A 20,727-nucleotide genomic window follows, 5' to 3' on the forward strand; every position below is an offset into this window, starting at 1 on the left:
TTGGACACAATAGTCCAGTTGAAGCAGAATGAAACAAATGTTGCCAATATGTCGTAAAGTCAGCCATAGTTCTCTTTATTAATTAATTACAAATTATCCTTAAAATGCACTGTTAAATGAAGTGAATTTGTTCTGACTGCCCTTCCATTCACTCTTCTGATTTTTTTTTGTTAGCTCCAATTTAGTATTGCTTTCTTTCTACGTAATGAAATATATTCCAATCTTAAATAATCTAATTTACTCTACCACAAGGTCAGGGAAGAAGATTAGCAGAAAAATTGAGGAGCGAAATAAATATGTGTGGAAACAGATTGGATTGAAGGAATATTGAAGCAGTATCTGAGCAAAGTTGGGAAAGGCTGGCAGAAGTGTATATTCTCTGTGAGCCAGACTTACCAGTTTTTCTTCTTGTTAATTAATGCCTCTGCCTCTCCTGAAGCTGCACATCCAGGAAATGCTTCGCTGAGGTACAGTTTCACAAGGTTCGACAGCCCGCAGTGACTGCCCGACCACCCCAACCCGACCCACCCTCACGTGTGAGCTTAGACAATGGATCTCGGCAAGCTATTTCACCTTGGCGTCATGCCCAAGTCTAATTGCTATTGTTGTCCAATATTTGGATTTTCCAAATTAGTGAGAAACTTTGGTATTTCATGTCAGTATGGGCAGGATTTTCCCTTTGTCGGGCAGGCGGGAGTGAGCGCGAAATGGACTGCTGCTCACAATCAGGCCCCGGCTGCGATTTCAATTAACCGCCAATTAACAGCCAGTCAGCGTGAAAGGCGCGCTGAAACGCTCAGCGCTGCCAGGGTGGGAGCGGGAGGAGGGTGAGCGCTGAAGTCTGCGCATGCGCGGTGGAGCACGCGCTCCCTGAGGGCACAGAGCTGCTTCATGCAGCTAAAGAATTTTACAATGAAAAATAAATACGTAAAAAATAAGGGAAACATGTCCCTATATGTGACTCAGTCACATGAACAGGGGCACGTTAAAAATAATGTTGAAAAATGTTTATTTTTTAAAAAAATTACTGCTGGAAACTTCATCCCACCCGTGGATGAGGTTTCCTAAAAACTGTAAAGGCTGCCCGGCCTATTAGGCCCGCTGCCAACTCGTAAAGTTGGACGGGCAGCGAAAAATACAAATTAGTTGCTAGCTTAATGGCCTTAATAGGCCTCGTAATTGTCGACAGGTGCGCTGCCAACTTTCACACACGCCTGCTGACCAAAATATCGGGCAAGTGCACAATGATGTCAGGACATCTGCCCAACATCATCGCGCGATATTTTACTCCCGATTGTGTCGAGCCTGTGCCCACCTGCATAACGTAAAATTCTGCCCACACACACACACACACACACACACACACACACACACACACACACACACACACACACACACACACACACACACACACATAGCTCTGCAGCTCTGATGTATTCAAAGCTTTATACCTTTTAAGGAATACTCCCGTGTGCCTAATCTCAATAAATGGACCCACAACTTGGGTCTCTTGTGAGTGATTGGTGCTGTTTATATCATTATAAAAACGTGACATGTTGTGCAGGAGTGATTCCTTCTAAATGACGTGCTACTCATCTTGGCAGCAAGATTAAGTGCAGGTACGACATGGTGAACAATCGTAGATTGTGCTGTATGGGATGGTTAACTGTGCCAGCTGTGGTTCAATTGCTGGCACTCTCATTTCTGAATCAGAAGTTTGTGGGTTCAAGTCCCACCTCAGAGAATTGAGTGTAAAATCTAGGTTTACCCTCCAGCGTGGCCATAAGAGAGTTAAGCCGAGGCTGTGTCTGCCTTCTAAGGTTGGCGTAAAAGATGCCACAGCACAATTTGAAGAAGAGCAGTAGAGTTCTCCCTGGTGTCCTTGCCAACGTTTATTCCGCAACCCAGGCCAGAATATTGCCACCAGCGTGCAGGGGGTGGATCCAAAACGCCAATGCATAAAATGACACTCGATGACGTTGGGCGTGTGTCCCGATGTCATCGCACGTCATTCTGATATTTCGTTTGGTGGGCACGCACTGGAGGCAGCTGCGCACCCGCCGAACTGTCAATGACCTAGTTAGGCCATTAGAAAGGTAACTAAGAACGCTGCCCGTCCAACCTTAAGGTTGTCGGGCAGGCGAAGAGCCCAAGCGGCCTTCGCATTTTTCAGGAAATCTCATCCACTGGCGGAATGACGGCTCATGTTTAAATAAATTTTTACTGCATTTATTGAATACTTTCATAATCTATTTAATCTCTTCGTGCCTCAGGGAGAGCGCAGGCCCTGACTCTCCCTCCTCCCCCTGCCCACACAGGTTGCGCTGAGCGCTACTGGCCGCGCATTACACTGGGCAGGCCTGAATTGGCCCGCCCACAAAAAATGGCAGCATCCAGCCCACCTGCCATAGGAAAAGTTCTCCCTTAACGTTACAAAAGATCTAGATTATGCGGTCATACAGTTCGTGGGACCTTGCTTTCACAAGACCCAGATTATTTTTTGTGATGACCCATTTTCAGCTGCTTTAATAAACAGTTTACCACTCTTAATTTTTCAATTAATAACATTCCATGATCTATTTAATTGCACTTCAAAAAACACTTTTTTGGCTCTAAAAGCACATTGTGACATCTTGAGGTTGTGAAAGGCACTACATAAATGTAAGTCTCTCTTTTAGCTTTTGCTTTCAGGTTATGTCTTTCACATTGAAACGCCTCCGAGAATATTTTGAAATGCAATTACTGTTGTTACGTAGATATTTGCAGCAGCCACGGCATCAATGAAATTAATTAGCGGCCAAACAGCTTTTAGATGATATTGATCGAGGTTAAGAGATTTGCTAGCTCAGCAGAGGTTGTGCAGCCAAACTTAGACATTCCTTCTAAGTATGACTCAGTACCACTACCAAGCAATACATTTACTGACTAAGTCATTTGGGTGAACTGCACTTAATCAAAAACGGTTCAGCTTTTATAAACATTAAATTTTGTCTTGTATTAAAACTGGGTTATAAGCTTCTCAGCTGCATAATTCATCTCCATCAAAGCTTCCTGAAAGGAGCAGGCAACTTATAAGACTTACAGCATTTACATCTCAGAGCTAGGCTGCAACATCAACAAACTTCTGTTAAGAACCGTTTTAACAGCGCTATTTAAGTCTTACTTGACATGGGTTGTTGAAGTTTGAATAATTTTCAGCAGCAAGAATTTCACGATTACAGGGTACAAATCAAGTCCGGACCAATAAAAGCTGAATGAGGCCATACATCTAGATGTCACACATTTGAAAGGAGAACATTTAATGATCTTTTATCATTTTTCAGAAATCTTTATGGTTGTAAAGTACAGAGCGAAGTTTGCAAGAAGTAGAAAGCTGATTTGCTCAGCGATGTCGCTGAGTTTTCATTTTATGTAAGAGGTTATGTTGGTGCATTCAAACTAATTTAGCTGAAATAGCCCATTCTAGAATCATAGAACAGTTACAGCACAGAGGGAGGCCATTTGGCCCATTGTGTCCATGGTGCCCTCTGTGGAAGCAATTCACTTGGAGCCGCTCCCTCGTCTTTTCCCCATAGCCCTGCACATTTTTCCTCTTCAGATAATGATCCCAATCCCTTTTGAAAGCCTCATTTGAACCTGCCTCCATCATACTCTCAGACAGTGCACCCCAGATCCTAACTACTTGCTATGTAAAAAAGCTTTTCCTCATGTCGCCATTGCTTCTTTTGCCAATTACCTTAGATCTGTGCCTCTGGTTCTCGATCCTGCCACCAATGGGAACAGTTTCTCCCTATCTATTCTGTCTAGACCCCTCATGATTTTGAATACCTCTTTCAAATCTCCTCTCAACCTTTTCTTCTCCTTGGAAAACAGTCCCAACTTCTCCTACGTAACTGAAATTCCTCATCCCTAGAACCATTCTCATGAATCTTTTCTGTACTCTCTAATGCCTTCACACCCTTTCTAATCACCTTTGTGAGTTTCCATGAATTGTATCCATTTGCTTGGCTTCAAGCAGGTTCTTAAAATTAATCTTTTTTGAGGCACAAGGAGACTACTGTGTACATTTTAAAAACAATTAAATGTTATTTTTGTTTAATTTACTTAGCTACTGGCCACCGTACATCAATGTAACTAGTAAATGATTTTGAATAGTTTCTTAAAAAATCATTTTTACTTTTTAAGATTGGGTTAATCACATGTCGTAGACTGAACACTTTGATTAAAATGTTTATTTTTGTGATAAACCCATTTTCAGCTGTATTAATAATAGATTACCACTCTTAAAGATATCAAGGATTTTTTTTGATGCATAAACATATTTTAAGAAAGTTCCATTCTAAAATTCTGTCTGATTGTGCTGGGTTATGGCAGGTTTTGTCTTCAGAAAAATGCAAGTGAGTTTGAGCTGCAACTTGGAAAACACTTCAGAAATGTAATTTTGAGCACAGTTTAATGTCTGGATTGCTGATTGCACCCAAAATGGAAATTCTTGGTCAAAATCTTTAATCTATAATATATAAGGCTGCTAGGGTGGCAGAGTGATTGGCACTGCTGCTTCACAGCTCCAAGGACCCAGGCTTGATCCTGACCTCGGGCGTCCATCTGTGTGAAGTTTTCACATTTCCCCCCGTGGCTGCATGGGTTTCTGCCGGGTGCTCTCTTTCCCTCCTACCGTCCAAAGATGTGCTGGTTAGATGGATTGACTACGGTAAATTGTCCCTGAGTGTGTGTGCCCTGTGATGTACCCTGCCTGTGGGGATAGGCTCTGACTCCCCACGACCCTTAATTGGATGAAGTGGTCCTGGAAGAGTGAGTGAGTGAGATAATGCCACTAACAGCATTGGAACATTTACATTGGTTGTCTTTAAACAATGGCAGTGCAGCAACAAATGGTTGCTCTTATGGCACAAGTGGTAAGTCAAAGAAAGTAAACATTAAAATAGCAAGAACAAAAACAGAATTACCTGGAAAAACTCAGCAGGTCTGGCAGCATCGGCGGAGAAGAAAAGAGTTGACGTTTCGAGTCCTCATGACCCTTCGACAGAACTTAAAATAGCAAGTGTCGTGCTGATACATGTTGGAGCACCAATGTCCCCTCCATCATGGAACACCAAGCTGGAGGTTTGAGCTGCCAATCTCAGCCATAACTCTGTGAGGACACACTAAGCAGAAGTCAATTGGTCTCCATTGTAGAAGGAGAGACATGTTGGAGAGTGAGTGATCCTAAAGTTAGTCCTGTTATCCAGTTTGAACCACGCACTGGCAGAGCCCTAAAAACAGCTGTTGTACACTTCATCTCCGTCACTGTTAGCGTTTGGGCCAGCGAGGGGGAGAAAAATAGGCTGATCCTTTTTTCCCAAATAAAACAGACGAAAACATTTTTAAACATTGTGTCATTATCATTGTACATTTGATTAATGGGCCTTTGCAACCTTATATCTTTTACCTTTTCTCATGATGACTCCAATTATGTTATATGAGCCATTCAGATCCAAACCTCATGACATGGATGCAAGCACTGAATGCCAATGGAGGGGTGAGAGTCACTGCCCTTGACATCTAGGCTGCATTTGACTGAGTGTGTCACCAAAAAGCCCTGGCAAAATGGAAGTCAATAGAGGTCTAAGGGAAAGTTATCCATTGGCTGGAGCCATATCTGATGCAAAGGAAGATGGATGTGGCTGATGGAGTCCGGTCATCACAGCCCCAGGACACCACTGCAGGAATTCCTTAGGCAAAAGTTTTTGACTACTTCATCCGTCTTAAGGTCAGAAGTAGTGTGTTGTTTGCTGAGGGTTTCCACAGTGTTCGTCTCCAATTACAACTCCGTTGATAAAGAAGTAGCCCATGCTAGGCTATGGCAGGGCCTGGATAACATTCAGTCCTGTGTTAAAAAGTGGCAGGCAACACTTGCATCTCATAAGTTCCAGGTAATGATCATCTTGACCAAGAGAAATCCCAGCTATCTCTCCTTGAGCTTCAACAGCACCACCATTGGAGAATCCCCAACCAATGGGAATCATCATTGGCCAGAAGATGAATGGAACCAATCAAGTGAACATTGTGGCTGCAAGAGCTGGGCAGAGGTGTTAAGTGGTTCACCTTCTGTCCCCTCGAGGACCCACACCATCTACAAGGCTCAATTCAAGTGTGTGATTAAAAAAAAACACGCCACCTCTCTGAATGAGTCAAATCACAATGCTCAAGAAGCTTAAAGCCATTCAGAGCAGAGCAGTTCACTTAACTAGTGCTCTTTCTACTGGACTCAATTTGCACTTTATCTGTCATATGTACAATGTACAGGATGGACTGCTGCAACTCACCAAGGTTACCACAACAGCAACTCTCTCCCCACCATCAAGAAAGCCAAGAGCATCAATGCCCTGGGAATACCATCACCTGAAAGCCTCTTCCAAGTCACACACTACCCTGATGGACATATATCATTTTTTTCATTATTGTTTGACAGAATTCTAGAATCCTCTAACGTCATAGTGGGCATACCACTACCACTCAAAACTGCACTAGTTCCAAAGGACCACCATCTTCGGGAAACCAAGGATGGGTAATAAGTGCCTGCCTTCCCGACATGATCCAAATCATAAGAATAAATGTTTTGAGAAGGTTTTTTATTTGGATGATTACACTGTTTAAATTACACACTGTTGAATTTACTGCTCCAGAAAATGTTGTAGTGCACTGGTAGCCTGTCACCACCTTGTGATAGACATCTTTACAACACACTGTAAAGGAAAACATAAATAGTAAAGCATTTAAGGATTAAATTTGATGAACTGCAGAACTCTGAAGCAAAGTACTAAAGTACTTTTCGTGCTCATTTGAGGAGCTTTCAAGCATAATATTTCTTGTGAAAATATCCTGCTTGGCTGCGAATTGGATCAATTTGCTCCCATAAAAGTTGCTGCACATTTATAGCCCTGAATTAATGACTCACATGACCCAGTTACTGTACTGATGTTGCGTTGTACCCTTTGATTACCTTTCACCAAAATGGAAAGAACTACAGAATTTGAGAGAAAGCAAAATTAATGACAAACAGTTAAACCTGTTTCACTCAAAGCGACATTGGCATTCCTAGATAGAAGACATTCAACATATTGTAATGAAGGGAATGAAGTCCCTTCATGATATTTGGCATGGCGCCAAATTCCTGTTCTTTTAATTAATATAATAGCTTCAAGATGACTGGTAAATAACATGAAGACCACACTCTTCAAGCTCTTCAAAAGGCAAGTTAGTGAAACAATTACTGAAGGATTCTACCACCAGATTAAATAACATGGGGCAGAATTTCCTGGGTAATGTGCGGGCCCCGCACATCAGTGCGTAAAATGATGCGCGGTGACGTCGGGCGAGCATCCCGACATCAGCGTGATATTTCGTTGGGCGAGCGTGCGATGAAGTGTAATTAAGGAGCTAGTTAAGGCCCTTAAATCGGCAATCGATGCCGATTTTCAGGCGCCCGTGCAATCTTCGGGTTTTCGGGCAGGCGGGTAAGCGACTTTTTAATAAAACTCATCCACGGGCGGGATAAGTGGGCTCAGTGGGGTTGTCAATCCGCTCCATGAGTATTTATTGCAGAACGTTTTTTAAACTTACCTGTGTGATCTGTAGCAGTTCAGAATGAATTCCAGCAGCTTCCTGTGCACTTTGAACCTTCAGCTCAGCAGCACTCTTCAGTCAGGAATCTTTATCGGGCCTGCAGCTTTCTGGAGGCCTACCCTTAGCCTGGGTAGGGGTTCTGACATGTCCACTGGAGGCAGCTCCTCTGAGGAGGAAGGGAGGGCTAGAATAAGGAGGAGGCCAGGAGTGCACACTCAGCCTCCAGGGGACCCACCTTTGGGAGTACAGGCACAGGCACAAGAGGTAGTCCAAGGTGGAAGGGGCCGCAGAAGACGCCACTATCCTGCTGCCAGGCTATACAGGCGGAGAAGTAGCTACCTCAATTTGGCTGAGGTGCAGTGCCGAAGGAGGTTCCGACTATCAAGAGAGACAGTCAACTACATCTGTCAGATGATTGGCCGTGAGATCTCTCCTAAACTGTGTGGGTGGACATCCCATGCCAGCGGTTCTGAAAGTCACAGTTGCCCTCAACTTCCATGCCTCTGGCTCCTTCCAGGGCTCAGTTGGTGATCTTTGTGGTGTCTCCCAATCAGCTGTCCACACTTGTGTCAAGCAGGTTACAGTCGCTCTGTTCAGGTGTGCATTGACCTTCATCCACTTCCGCTGGGACCAGGCAAGTCAGACACAGCGAGCCAGAGGCTTCACAGCCATTGCTGGCTTCCCCCGTGTCCAGGGTGCTATAGACTGTACACATGTGCCCATCAAGGCACCAAGGCATCAAGCCCGGTGCCTTCGTCAACAAGAAATGCTTCTACTCCATGAACGTGCAGATAGTGTGTGATCACAGGATGCTGATTCTACAAGTCTGTGCAAGGTACCCAGGTAGCTCCCACGATGCCTACATCCTCAGACACTCCCAGGTGCCGGGGCTCTTCAGAGCTCCAGCCCATCTTGATGGATGGCTGTTGGGTGACAAGGGCTATCCCCTCAGAAGGTGGCTCATGATGCCCCTCCGTCATCCAAGAACAGAAGCTGAGCAGCGGTACAATAGGAGTCACACCTCCACAAGGGCTGTGGTGGAGAGAGCCATTGGTCTTCTCCAGATGCACTTCCGATGCCTGGACCGCTCAGGGGGCGCACTCCAGTACCTCCCAGATTGTGTCTCGGTGATAGTGGTAGCATGCTGCACTCTCCACAATCTTGCACTGGAAAGGGGGGACGCAGTGGATGATGAAGATGTTGACGCAGTGGATGCGGCTGCACACTATGAGTCCAGCACTGATTCGAAGAATAAGGAAGCACAGGGGAAAGATGAGGGGCTGAGCTCTGACCCGGGACAACACCAAGGAAGGAGGGACACCCAGGAGACTTTAATCCAACAAACCTTCAGCTAGCTCCACACAAATGGATCAGGAGGACCAACCTTGCCTGGCACTTCCATACTCAGCACTTAAGTGCTAAATCTGCCACTTCATCAGCTGCAACTAAGGGCTTTGGACATGAACTTCAATGTCTACTCAAACAGTCATGACATGTATGTAAAACATAAAAATGCAGCACAAAGGAGCCACCCTCAGCCATGGTAACACATCTGGATTTAATTTTATCCATCATACGGTCAAACAAAATGAAAGCAAAATATTTTTACAACATCAAGAAATAATAATTCCCTAAGCTAGGGCCAACACAAAAGTACAAGTGAGAAACCTGTGGTGTGCCTAAGGTTCATTATGCTTACGTTTACGGGTGCTACGTCTAGGTGCTGCCCTATTGCTTGGAGTAACTTCTGAGACAGCCTGCTGACTCTGCTGTCCTGTTGGTCTCGATGACCTTGGCGGTTGTCCTCTGGCCCGTGGAGTCTGTGCTGGCCCCGCCTGGGAGGGATCTGCCAGTTCCACAGCTGGCATCTCCCCAGTCATCACAGCCTGACTGGATGAAACGGTCATTGGGAGAGGGGAGGAGCAGCTGTTGCCCTCATCTGGAGGGCCATGAGAGGAGCCCGTAGAGACGACAGGCAGCTGCTCCGCCAACATGAGGTCGTCCCAGACTTCCCTGCTCACCGTCGATGGATGGGCAACAAGCTGGGAAGCTTGAAGCCCACACCATCTCCCACATTGGCACTGACCAGCTGTGGCCACCGGTGCTGTGAGGGCTTGCAGGTCCGAGCGTAACCCCAGGAGAAGCTGCTTGTTCTCCTGGAAGCCCCTCTCCACGAGGGTCTCCACTCTAACCATGGAGGAAGCATGACACTCTGCCATGAGTTCCATTACATCACTGATACTCCGCATGGACTCCTCCACCACAGACACCAAGTGAAGCACAGTCTCATGCAACACTCCCAGATGCTCCCGCATACCCGGCCGCATTTCCTGCAGCTGCTGCATCGCGAGCGACTCCAGAGGCACATCATCCCCTGCAGTCCTCCGGCTGCTGGCGCCATTGGCATTCTCTGCCAGCTCCTCCAGCAATTGTGAAGTGCCCTCTTCACTGTGCCCCGGGACACTTGTCGATGTTGCACTTCCCACTGATGTGCTAGTATCTGCGTTGGTGCCTGCCTGGCAGAAATGGTGTGACGCAGGTGACAGTTCAGAGTCCTCGGGTGTGAGACGGGGCATCTGCAATCAATCCTGGTCGCCACCCTCTGATGATGCTGAAAATAACAATAAGGACAGTGGATCAGCTGGCGTCCACACAGTGACACACTTCATCCCTTTCCCCCATTATGCACTCAACCTTCCAGAACCTAAGAAGATGAACATTGGCGGGGTGGAAAATAGTCAGGAGGAGGTCCAAACATTACAGGCGGATACAGACAGGCTGGTCAGATGGCCTAAGGAATCCCAAATGGAATGTTATGTGGATAAATGTTAGATGATGCACTTGGGCAGGAGAAACAAGGTACGGGAATACACGAGGAATGGTAAGACCATGGAAAGTAAGGAGGATCTGAGGGACATTCCTGGGCATGTCAACAGGCCCATTAAGGTAGCAGGACAGGTACATAAGGCGTTTATGAAGGTAAATGCCATACTTGCCTTTATTAGCTGAGGAATAGAATGTAGGAACAGGGAGGTCATGTTGCAAGTGCAGAAAACGCTGCCGGGGCCACAGCTATACCTCTGCGTGCAGTTGTGAGCAGCGCTTCATGGGAGGGATGTGATTGGAGTGGAGAGAATGCAGAGGTCACTGACCAGGATGCATGCTGGGCTGGAGAGTTGGAGTTATGAGGACACATAGCATAGACTGGGGATATTTCCCCTGGAGCAGAGGAGAGTGAGGGGTGACATTATTAAGCTTTATAACATTATGAGGGGCATAGATAGGGTCGACAGAAAGGAACTTTTCCCCTTGGCGGAGGGTTGAGGAACATGGTGGCACTGATTTAAGGTAAGGGGCATGAGGTTGACAGGTGAGATGATGAGGAACTTTTGCACACAGTAATGTGGGACGCACTGGCTGAAAGGGTGGTGGACACAGAAACCCTCCTAACATGTAATAAGTATTAGGATGTGCAGTTGTGATGCCATGGCATACAAGGCCATGGGGATATTGGTCAGAAATGGGACAAGGCGACTTTGGAAGGTGCTTGACACACGCATCTTCGAAGGGCCGAGGGACCTTTGTCAATGACCCACACGTCTGACTCTATCAGTCTGTGAATGAGCAATGTTGCTACAATAACAATTCAAACAATCATCAGTGCTTTGGATGGTGGGAAGACAGAGCAAGTGGGACTGTGGGCTTCAAATACCTGGCTGCTCCACCCCAGCCTCATCGACACCTGTGGACCTGGGCACATGGCGCCTCTCAAGCTCCAGGGTCTCCTGCTCAGAACAGCTCAAATCATCAGCTGGGCCTGGCCACCTCCGGTCCACAAACACTCAGAGGCAGTGTGAGCATTTTTCTCCTCGAAAACAGAGAAGACTATTCATTGCGGCTAATCGCACATGTACTCTGCACATGCACGCCGCACACCAACCACAATGGCCCATATCAGGCCTCCAGTGCCTCCTGTCCACGCTACTGCTGATCAGTCACAAAAATATATTATGACTGCTCCCAACCCCCGCCCCCTCCCCTCCCCCAACAGCCGCCTTGGACACATTCTGCCTCCATCACTTTAAGAAACACATGGTCTTAGCTCCCATTGCAAGGAGGCGCAGCTGGGTGCAGAGTCAAGGGCAGCAGATGGCTCTTGGCCACGAGACCTTGAGGCTCCCCTTCCACAATCTCATCACCGTGAATAGGACATGTGTTGGAGTTTTGAGTATGTGCCTAGCTGCATCTCCTGCAGGTTGCCGTCAGACTAGTCATGTGCGACTAAGAGCAACACATGGTGTGGGGGAGAACCCATCTCCTCATGAACCACACAGGCTGATGTAAGCATGGTCACTATCTGCCTGCCCACCCAGCGTACAAGAAATGCCCAACATGATTCAATGTAGTCACAACAGTAAGACTTGGGGGGTGGGGGGGTGTCCTCAAAGGCTAAGGCTACCTGCTGGGTTAAATACCCAACACCAACATGGTACTCACCCTTCCAGAATGCAACAAAACATTGAATCACTTACGACACTGGACCCAGGTGCACCGCACCACGTCACAGGAGCTCACCACCTCCACCACCTCCTCCCAGGCACGTTTCATCATGTAGGGGGGGCCTCCTCCTCCCATCCTGGGGAACCAGCACCTCCCGCCGTGCTGCCACCTCCTCGAGGAGGGCAGCAAGACAATCATCAGAAAAATGAGGGGCACATTGGCCCCCCCACTGGCCTAGCCTGCAGCCTGCCCTGCCTCTGTGACAGACCCTGCAGCCTGCCCTGCCCCTGTGACAGACCCTGCAGCCTGCCCTGCTCCTGTGACAGACCCTGCAGCCTGGCCCTGCTCCTGTGACAGACCCTGCAGCCTGCCCTGCCCCTGTGACAGACCCTGCAGCCTGCACTGTTCCTGGGGCAGACCCTGCGGCCTGGCCTGCTCCTGTGACAGACCCTGCAGCCTGGCCCTGCTCCTGGGGCAGACCCTGCAGCCTGGCCCTGCTCCTGGGGCAGACCCTGCAGCCTGGCCCTGCTCCTGGGACAGACCCTGCAGCCTGCCCTGCTCCTGGGACAGACCCTGCAGCCTGGCCTGCTCCTGGGACAGACCCTGCAGCCTGGCCCTGCTCCTGGGGCAGACCCTGCAGCCTGGCCTGCTCCTGGGACAGACCCTGCAGCCTGCCCTGCTCCTGGGACAGACCCTGCAGCCTGCCCTGCTCCTGGGACAGACCCTGCAGCCTGGCCCTGCTCCTGAGGCAGACCCTGCAGCCTGGCCCTGCTCCTGGGACAGACCCTGCAGCCTGCCCTGCTACTGGGACAGACCCTGCAGCCTGCCCTGCTCCTGGGACAGACCCTGCAGCCTGCCCTGCTTCTCTGCCCTTCCCTCCACATTGACCTGCTGAGCTGACCCCCTGAAGTTGGATCTCCAGCTGGTCATAGTGAACAGCCTACAGGAGGCTGCCGGGCCTTCTTTTAAACAGACTGCCTGGTCGCCATTGGACTCAACGGTCTGTACACGCCCGCTGCAAATTTCACACTCCCGGTCTCCACGGGAGTTGGAAGTGAGCTGGGTGGACCTTAATTGGCCCACCCGCACAAAATGGCGGCACAGCCTCGATCGTGGGCGGCGACCCACTCATGTCCGCACCTGCTCCTCCCGCCCGCCAAACATAAAATTTTGGCCATGGTGAACCTAACCCTTACCTCCTCCCCTTCTCCACCCCCACAAAATAAATCAAGAAGTTGTTATAAGATTAAAAGTCACAGAAATAGATTTGAGGACGGGTGACTGAAAGTTTGTTGAAAGAGGCAGGTTTTGAGGAGCCTCTTAAAGGCAGAGAGCTCCAGGAACACATAGTACTACAATATGTGAGCCCTATTACAGATTGTAATGTACATTTCTTCTAGTACATATCCTGCGAAAAGAGTAGAACAATGAGAGTGTACAATCAGTATCATAATATTCTCCTTTTCCATGTAAAATAAATCTGTAATTATAAATTGTTATTCATATTAATGCACAATATTCATTTTCAAATGTTAATTGTGGGGGTTGGGGGTGGGAAGGTGCAAGGCTGAAGGTTCGCCTTTGGCACCTAACACCCTGGTCCTGGTGCTGAGGTGACTGATGCTTCTGTTACACATTGGCGTATCTAGACATTTTTCTCAGTAAGTACTGGGTGAGAATTAGTATTTCTTCATTGGAAAACAGCAAAGCGGCATGTTAGAACACCATGTAGGTCACTTTGATTTCATTATCATTCCTCCACGATATTTTCCTTTTGCTTTACCTTTCATTCTTTATTTTCACACTCTGCCTATCCTCTGAATTTTATTTCTGTCATTCACTTTTCTCAGATTTTCCTTTCCTTTCCTTATTGCCTTTATTGGGGGATAGCTGATGTTTTGTGGGATGATCAGGCGTCAAGGACAACTGGACACATGAGGTGAAATTCATGATGAACATTAACAGACACGGTTTATTTCCTCTTTAAAACTGGAATGAGTTAACGCGATGAGCTGGTTGACTGTCACCATCTAGTGGTCATTGATCGGCAAATTTTATTTGAATTAAAAATCTGCAGGTCAGCAGTGTCAAAGGCAAACTGTACAACAGCTGCACTTGTGGGAATGTGTTTTTGTGCGTAATTATTTCACACAAGAAATTGGATTGAAGTGGTAACTGGGCAGAGACAGAGTCCTATCCCATTTCATTCAACATAATCAGAACTAATAACAGAAAGTGCTGGGAAAAACTCAGCCAGTCTGGCAGCATCTGTAGAGAGAGAAACAGATTTAATATTTTGAGTCCAATATCACTCTTCTTTCATTAAATATAAAAAGCGACAGTGTCCATTATATGAATTTCTATTAATGACAAAATCCAGTCAATCATCTTGGAGAAAATAAATTAAGACACATCCATTTAAAATTATTGTACTATCCAGGAATAATATTGATGCACCACATCCACAAACATTCTCTCCCTCCACCACCAACGCACAGTAGCAGCAGTGTGTACCATCTACAAGTTGCACTGCAGGAATTCACCAAAGCTCCTCAAACAGCACTTTCCAAATCCACGACCACTACCATCTAGAAGCACAAGGGGCAGCAGATACATGAGAACACCACCACCTGGAAGCACCTCTCCACTCACCATCCTGATTCGGAAATATTTCATTGTTCCTTCACTGTCGCTGGGTCAAAATCCTGGAACTCCCTCCCAAACAGCACTTGGGTGTACCTACACAACATGGACTGCAGCGGTTCAAGAAGGTAGCTCACCACCACCTTCTCAAGGCAACTAGGGATGGGCAATAAATGCTGGTCCAGCCAGCGAAGGCCACATCCTGTGAATGAATAACAAAAAAAAATTAGTTATCAGTTGCCAATTTTTCACACCAAATTCACAAACATGGACAAATAAAGGTATAATGCCTTTATGATGATATAAAGCACTTTAAGCATCGGAGGGGCTAAGTAACAGGCATGAATGCCTCTCAGAGTTTACTGAGTGGTCTGTTTAGGAACTGATTATAACCACATCTATTCTGTATTTGACAAAATGGCAAAACGTACAGCAGATATCAAGGAGATAGTTTGAGTTTTCTGTGTCAACTTCTAATTCCTCTAGAGAGTTTCATAGTCAGTAACACTGTTAGAAATCTAACAGTTAAGATTCTTGCCCCATTTGCATTTTATTTCCACAGTTGTGTTTTTTTTGAATATTGTTAAATTTTCAAATGTTGATGTTGTCACCCAGGGAGCAGATTTGAAGGAGCTAATGTGTCAATCAGTGTGGGAACAGCATTGACACTAGTTATTGGTTTAAGCGCTATTGCTTTAGCAAGGTTCTTCAGTGAATAACTGAGCCAGAAAGACTAGGGAGTCAATGGGCGCAATTTTCTGTCTGTGAAACTAAATGTGGTGGCGGACAGGTTTCACAGCATGTATCTCGCTGCTTGGAATGGTGGGAAATTGTGCCTGATTTTGCGCTTGGAAACTCATTAATTATGCACACGCGAGCATTTCTCCGAATCGCCTGACGGGTCAGGTGTTGAGTCGTCCACCCCATCACTCCCTGGGGGGTCGGGGGTCCGGGCGCCATATTTAAACACCACTAGAGCCAACAAATTTCACTCTCTCTAGCTCACTTGTCTCCAGGACACGCACAGAGATGTCATCAAGCCAGGAGAACAAGTCTTATGAAGAAGGCAGCACCCCGCCTCACCCACCAGGCCCTCGAGGCCTTTATCGGAGGAGTACAGGTGCGCAGGGATGTCCTGTAGCCCAGGGATGGGTCCAAGAAGCACACCAGCCTCACCTCTCTGGCCATTGGAGGTGACATCGGCGTGGTTGACAACCACGCTCGTAACACCTTCCAGTGCGGGAAGTGGACGAATGATCTCATCTGCTCTGCCACGTTAAACCCTCCAAATGGCTACTCTCTTCAGGGGTCTAACACAACCATTAGTGGGGGTCACATATCACCTTTGATTATCTCACATAAACTTTCACATCGCCACCATCCCATCTTTCGTGTTGCTCACGCTCCATCCTCAGCCCCTTCTGGGGAGAGCTCACCACACACAGGGGGGGGGGGGTTGTGCATCTCACCCAACCTCTGCTCCATCCCTTCACTTCACATGCCTTTCTTTCCTCTTCATTTGGGGTAATCTTGCCCACCTCAGGAGGGAAAGATCGCAGACCGGGGAGGCACAGCCGGCATTGTACCCTTCACCGAATTTGAGGAGGATGCCACCGAGGTCACTGGAGAGGACAGGGGGTCGCTCCCGTGGGGAAGGGGAGATTAGACTGTCCCAGCAGCCTGGTACGGATCACACCTCCATCGGCTCATCACATCCTGACAATCACAGTGAATGACACGCAGTTTTATCTTCCTCATGCTCATCAACTGAAACTCGATTCTCTATCTTATAGGCACCAGCAGGTCAAGGCCCACAAGGGTGCCCACCATAAGGCCCAGCTCCCAGACCATGTCCAAAGAGGAAGCTGAGGAAGGACAGCCACTGCTGTCTCACCCGGTCCCTCCACCAGCACGGAGGCTCACACCTCTGTGGGGCGCAGCTCTAGATTAGGCTCGGGGCCACTTGCTGGGGAACAGCTCATTGACACATCCCCACGGCAATCGGGGGCAGGGACAGCCAAAGTCTCTGGCACTTGGAGGTCTTCTGGAGACCAGCCATCTGCTCAGTCCAAGTCAGATGATGAGCCTCTGCAAGTGGCCGCCAACTCAATGCTGGAAGCGCAAGGACAGGCAGAGATTCGGCAGTCATTCAGCAGACTAGAATGAACAATGGGGGAGTCCGTCCACATTCGGTCTGATGTCATGGCTCCAACGTGCTAGTGCCTTATGGTCACCGAGGGAAGGTTGGCAACCACCATGGAGACCTTGGGCAAGCAGGTGTTGCTGGATTTGCACTTGGCCCTGGACTCCATGGAAACACACCCTGGTGGGCACCATCAAGATGTAGGTGACAGGGGGATGAGGCACCTTGACCTCCCTCCAGGAGCAGCAAGTCCTTAAGGAGTCGGAGTGGGAACCTCGGGCATCCACAGGGCAGATGAGCATCTGCCGGACACCCCGGGGAGCCTCCTCTCAGGACAATCCAAGGATGTGCAGCCGTTCAGGGTCCTCTCTGCCTGTGACCCCATCCACTCCAACTTCTCAGGCCACTGAGGGTGCATCTGCCCCTGAGCAGGGCACCCTTATCAGGCCAGGGAGCTCCAGGTCTTGGGGCACCAGAGAACATCCACCCAGGTCATCACAGGCATCAGGACATAGCAGTCAGCAGGCTGCCTCCACCTCTGCTGTAGATATTGGGGCTGTACCCAGGCAAAGTGGTTGGTTAGGAAAATTAAGAAAATTTGAATTCACCTTTGGGTGTGCTGCTGCTTTGAAAATATTGAAATTTTGTAGATACATTTGATGTTTATGTGAATGGCTTGGTCAACTGAAGGCATTGGGATTTTGTTCAGTCGGATCCTCTTATTTTGAGGTTTGTCCATCCCCTATTCAGTGATAGTCGCCCTCTGCGAGATTAACATTCACGTGATGTCAACCCCACTGAAGTCAGTCTCCGCATCTGTCTGTGATGTCAGAGAGCTGTGTTACAATGTTTATTGGAAGTGTGTGATGTCTGCGCTTCTAAACCTTCTTCCTCATGGAAGACCATGGTGTGAGGCCTGTTCATCAGCCTTGAGTTACTAGAGGCAGTTGTGTCCCCTCAGTGGTAGTGGCAAAAGACAAGAGATGGACCGGAGGAAGAGGAGGTCCCCAGCCATGCCCTCAACTCACTGGTCACTTTCATTTCATAACTATCTGGTGGCAACATCTTCAAGTCAGTTCCCGCATCGCTCTCGTTGTTGAGTGGACTCTAATTCCCCAGAGCAAGCGCATACACAGGGCAGGGCAGACCTTTGCAGAGGTCATGACCTGGTGAATCATGAGGCCAGAAGGTTCGAGTGTAAATACTGGAATAGTTGGACACCCGCTGAGATGAAAGGAAATGCCATCTGCCCTCCCTTAACTTTACTCCTCCTGGAACCTGTCAACGAATAAAGTGTCACTAGCACATCTTCCATGTCTTGCTTCCTCCGTGGCATCATCACGTTCAAACTGACCCTCAACATCCTCTCGAGGTTCTTGGACTTCCAGATCTCCATCTTCTGATGAGCTCTCATTCTCCTCCATTTTACCCTCTGGCAAGGGATCACCTCTTTGCAATGCCAGATTGTGAAGTGTGCAGCACACTGTGATGCTGCCGGAAACCCTGTCGGGAGTGCATTGTAGTGAGCCACCTGAGCCATCCAGACATCTGAAGTGCATCTTCAGAATCCCTCTGATCTGCTCTGTAAGGGATCATGTGGAGCTGTGAGCTGCTCCTCGGTACCTGTACCTCTCCTTGGAATGACTCTGAGGGCAACGCACTGGTGTCATCAGCCAGCATTTCATACCCATCATCCCCAAGCAGCCATCTCTGTAGATGTTCAGGGCCTTCAAAAACCTCAGGCACCTGGGAATGACTCAAGATGTAGGAGTCATGGCAACTCCCAGCGTACCATGCACAAATGTGCAGGATGTGCTTTCGGTGATCACACACTAGTTGAACATTGATGGAATGGTAACCTTTGAGGTTTATAAACATTAGGAGCTGCTTAAAGCTACATGGGGACATTCCATTGCATCCTGCACTCTTGGGAAGCCTGAGATAGCAGCGAAGCCAGTGAATCTCACAGTCTGACTATCTTCGTCCAAGGAAATCCTCACGTGCTGATGTGCCTCCCTGTAAAGAGCATCTGTGATCTCCTTTACACAGCTCTGTGTTATGGGCTGACAGATGCCACAAAGGTACCCTGTTGATCCCTGGAATGACCCACAGGCAAAGAAATTGAGTGCGGCAGTCACCTTTAACGCCACTGGCAGGGGCTACCTTCTGACTCCATGTGGTATCAGATCTTCACAAAGAATCTGGTATATGTGATCTACCAGAGCTTGGGACAAGTGCAGACATGCCCGGGATTGTCTCTCACCCATTTGCAAATAGGAGAATTTTCTTCAGTATACCTTGGTCTGGAAATTCACCTCTGTTGTTTGGATCTCTCCTCCAGATTCTCTTGTCCTTGCACTGGTTCCCCTTGACCCGGGACATTAGACGGGACCTCTTTGTAGAGCTGCACTCTGCATCGCCTCTCCTCCCTTTGTCTACTCCATTGCATTAGGACCCTCAGAAAGGCAGCATCAAGCCCTGGATCCATTTCTGCTTTGACCTTCTCTTTGAAATACAACATTGCAGACATTAATGAGGATCGTGAAGCTCACAATCTACAACCACAAGGAACTGCAAAGGTCTCCACTGGTTTCAGTTCTACTTGCATTATCACAGCTGCTGCCTTGTCTTTGAGGCACTACCACCCACATTGACATGACCATGATGGCATTCCAGGAACATAACATTTGAATCCCTGGTTGGTATGAGAAGGTTGAAATGACAAATGCTACCTAACATGACTCAGTGCTCCAATCTCTGACCTGGCTTTCCAATTAACAATAAGTTGCTGATGATTAGTTACTGGATGCCCTTTGGCCCAGTAGGAATGCCAGTTCTGAAGAACACCTGACTGGCCTCCATTAATGGAATGCCATATATGCTGCACTTGTGCCTCCTCCCCAATTGCCTGCATTCCCAAATGATACATTCAGATGTGCTAGTGCTGATAAGTTGCAAATGTGATGTGAAGCTATTGAATCGAGTATCCCTCTTACAGCGTTGATAAATGCATTGGCTTCCAATGACTTTCTATGCTAGAAGAACTTCCTCTTTTCTGTGGAGTAAGACTCCAGTTTACTCTTGCAGCACCAACAAGTTAGAGGGCGCTCACAGAAAGGGCCCCTTAGTGCAGCAATGTGCTCCTCCCTCACAGACTCAGAATCCTCCTGTTCAGAATTTCTCCCACTTTTGAATTAAAACTGAGCAATAACTTCAGTAGATCAAGGTGGTGTTTCTGCACTACTACTTTGAAATGACCTCCGATGCAGAAAGGCACAGCAAGGTCAGGGGACAAGTCCTGATATGGTAACCATTGAGGAAACTTCAGGAAAGTTCAGTCTTTGTGTGGGCAGATACCAAGCATAGCTCTACTCAGGCCTGATAGTAGCGATTTGCCCTCACACTGGTGGTGGTGGTGGGGGGTGGTGGGGGGGTAGATGGGGGGTTAGGGTTGGGGTTGTGGGGGAAGGTGATGGGCACAGGTTGGGAAAAACCCAAAAGGAGAATTTTTTTAGATGTGAGTAACAACAGATTTTTTTTGTGGAAAAATATGCTTTATTCATTAAATATCTGGAAGATCATTACAAAACATTTCTAAATCACCATTCCACACAACCCCAAACCCCTTCCCCAGTCAAAATGCTGGTTCCTGAGTGCTCAGCCCTGTCCTGAGTACGGCTGCACAGTGCTGTCCTTCTGGACAATGGTAGCACCCACTGGGAGCAGGCTACCCCAAACCTTCCCCCTCCGGTCGCAATATTGGTCCGTGTCTGAAAGCTGAGCCTTGCCTGAGTAACACTGCACAGTGGTGTTCT

This window comes from Carcharodon carcharias, chromosome 1 (genome assembly GCF_017639515.1).
Source record: "Carcharodon carcharias isolate sCarCar2 chromosome 1, sCarCar2.pri, whole genome shotgun sequence".
NCBI classification, from domain to species: domain Eukaryota; kingdom Metazoa; phylum Chordata; class Chondrichthyes; order Lamniformes; family Lamnidae; genus Carcharodon; species Carcharodon carcharias.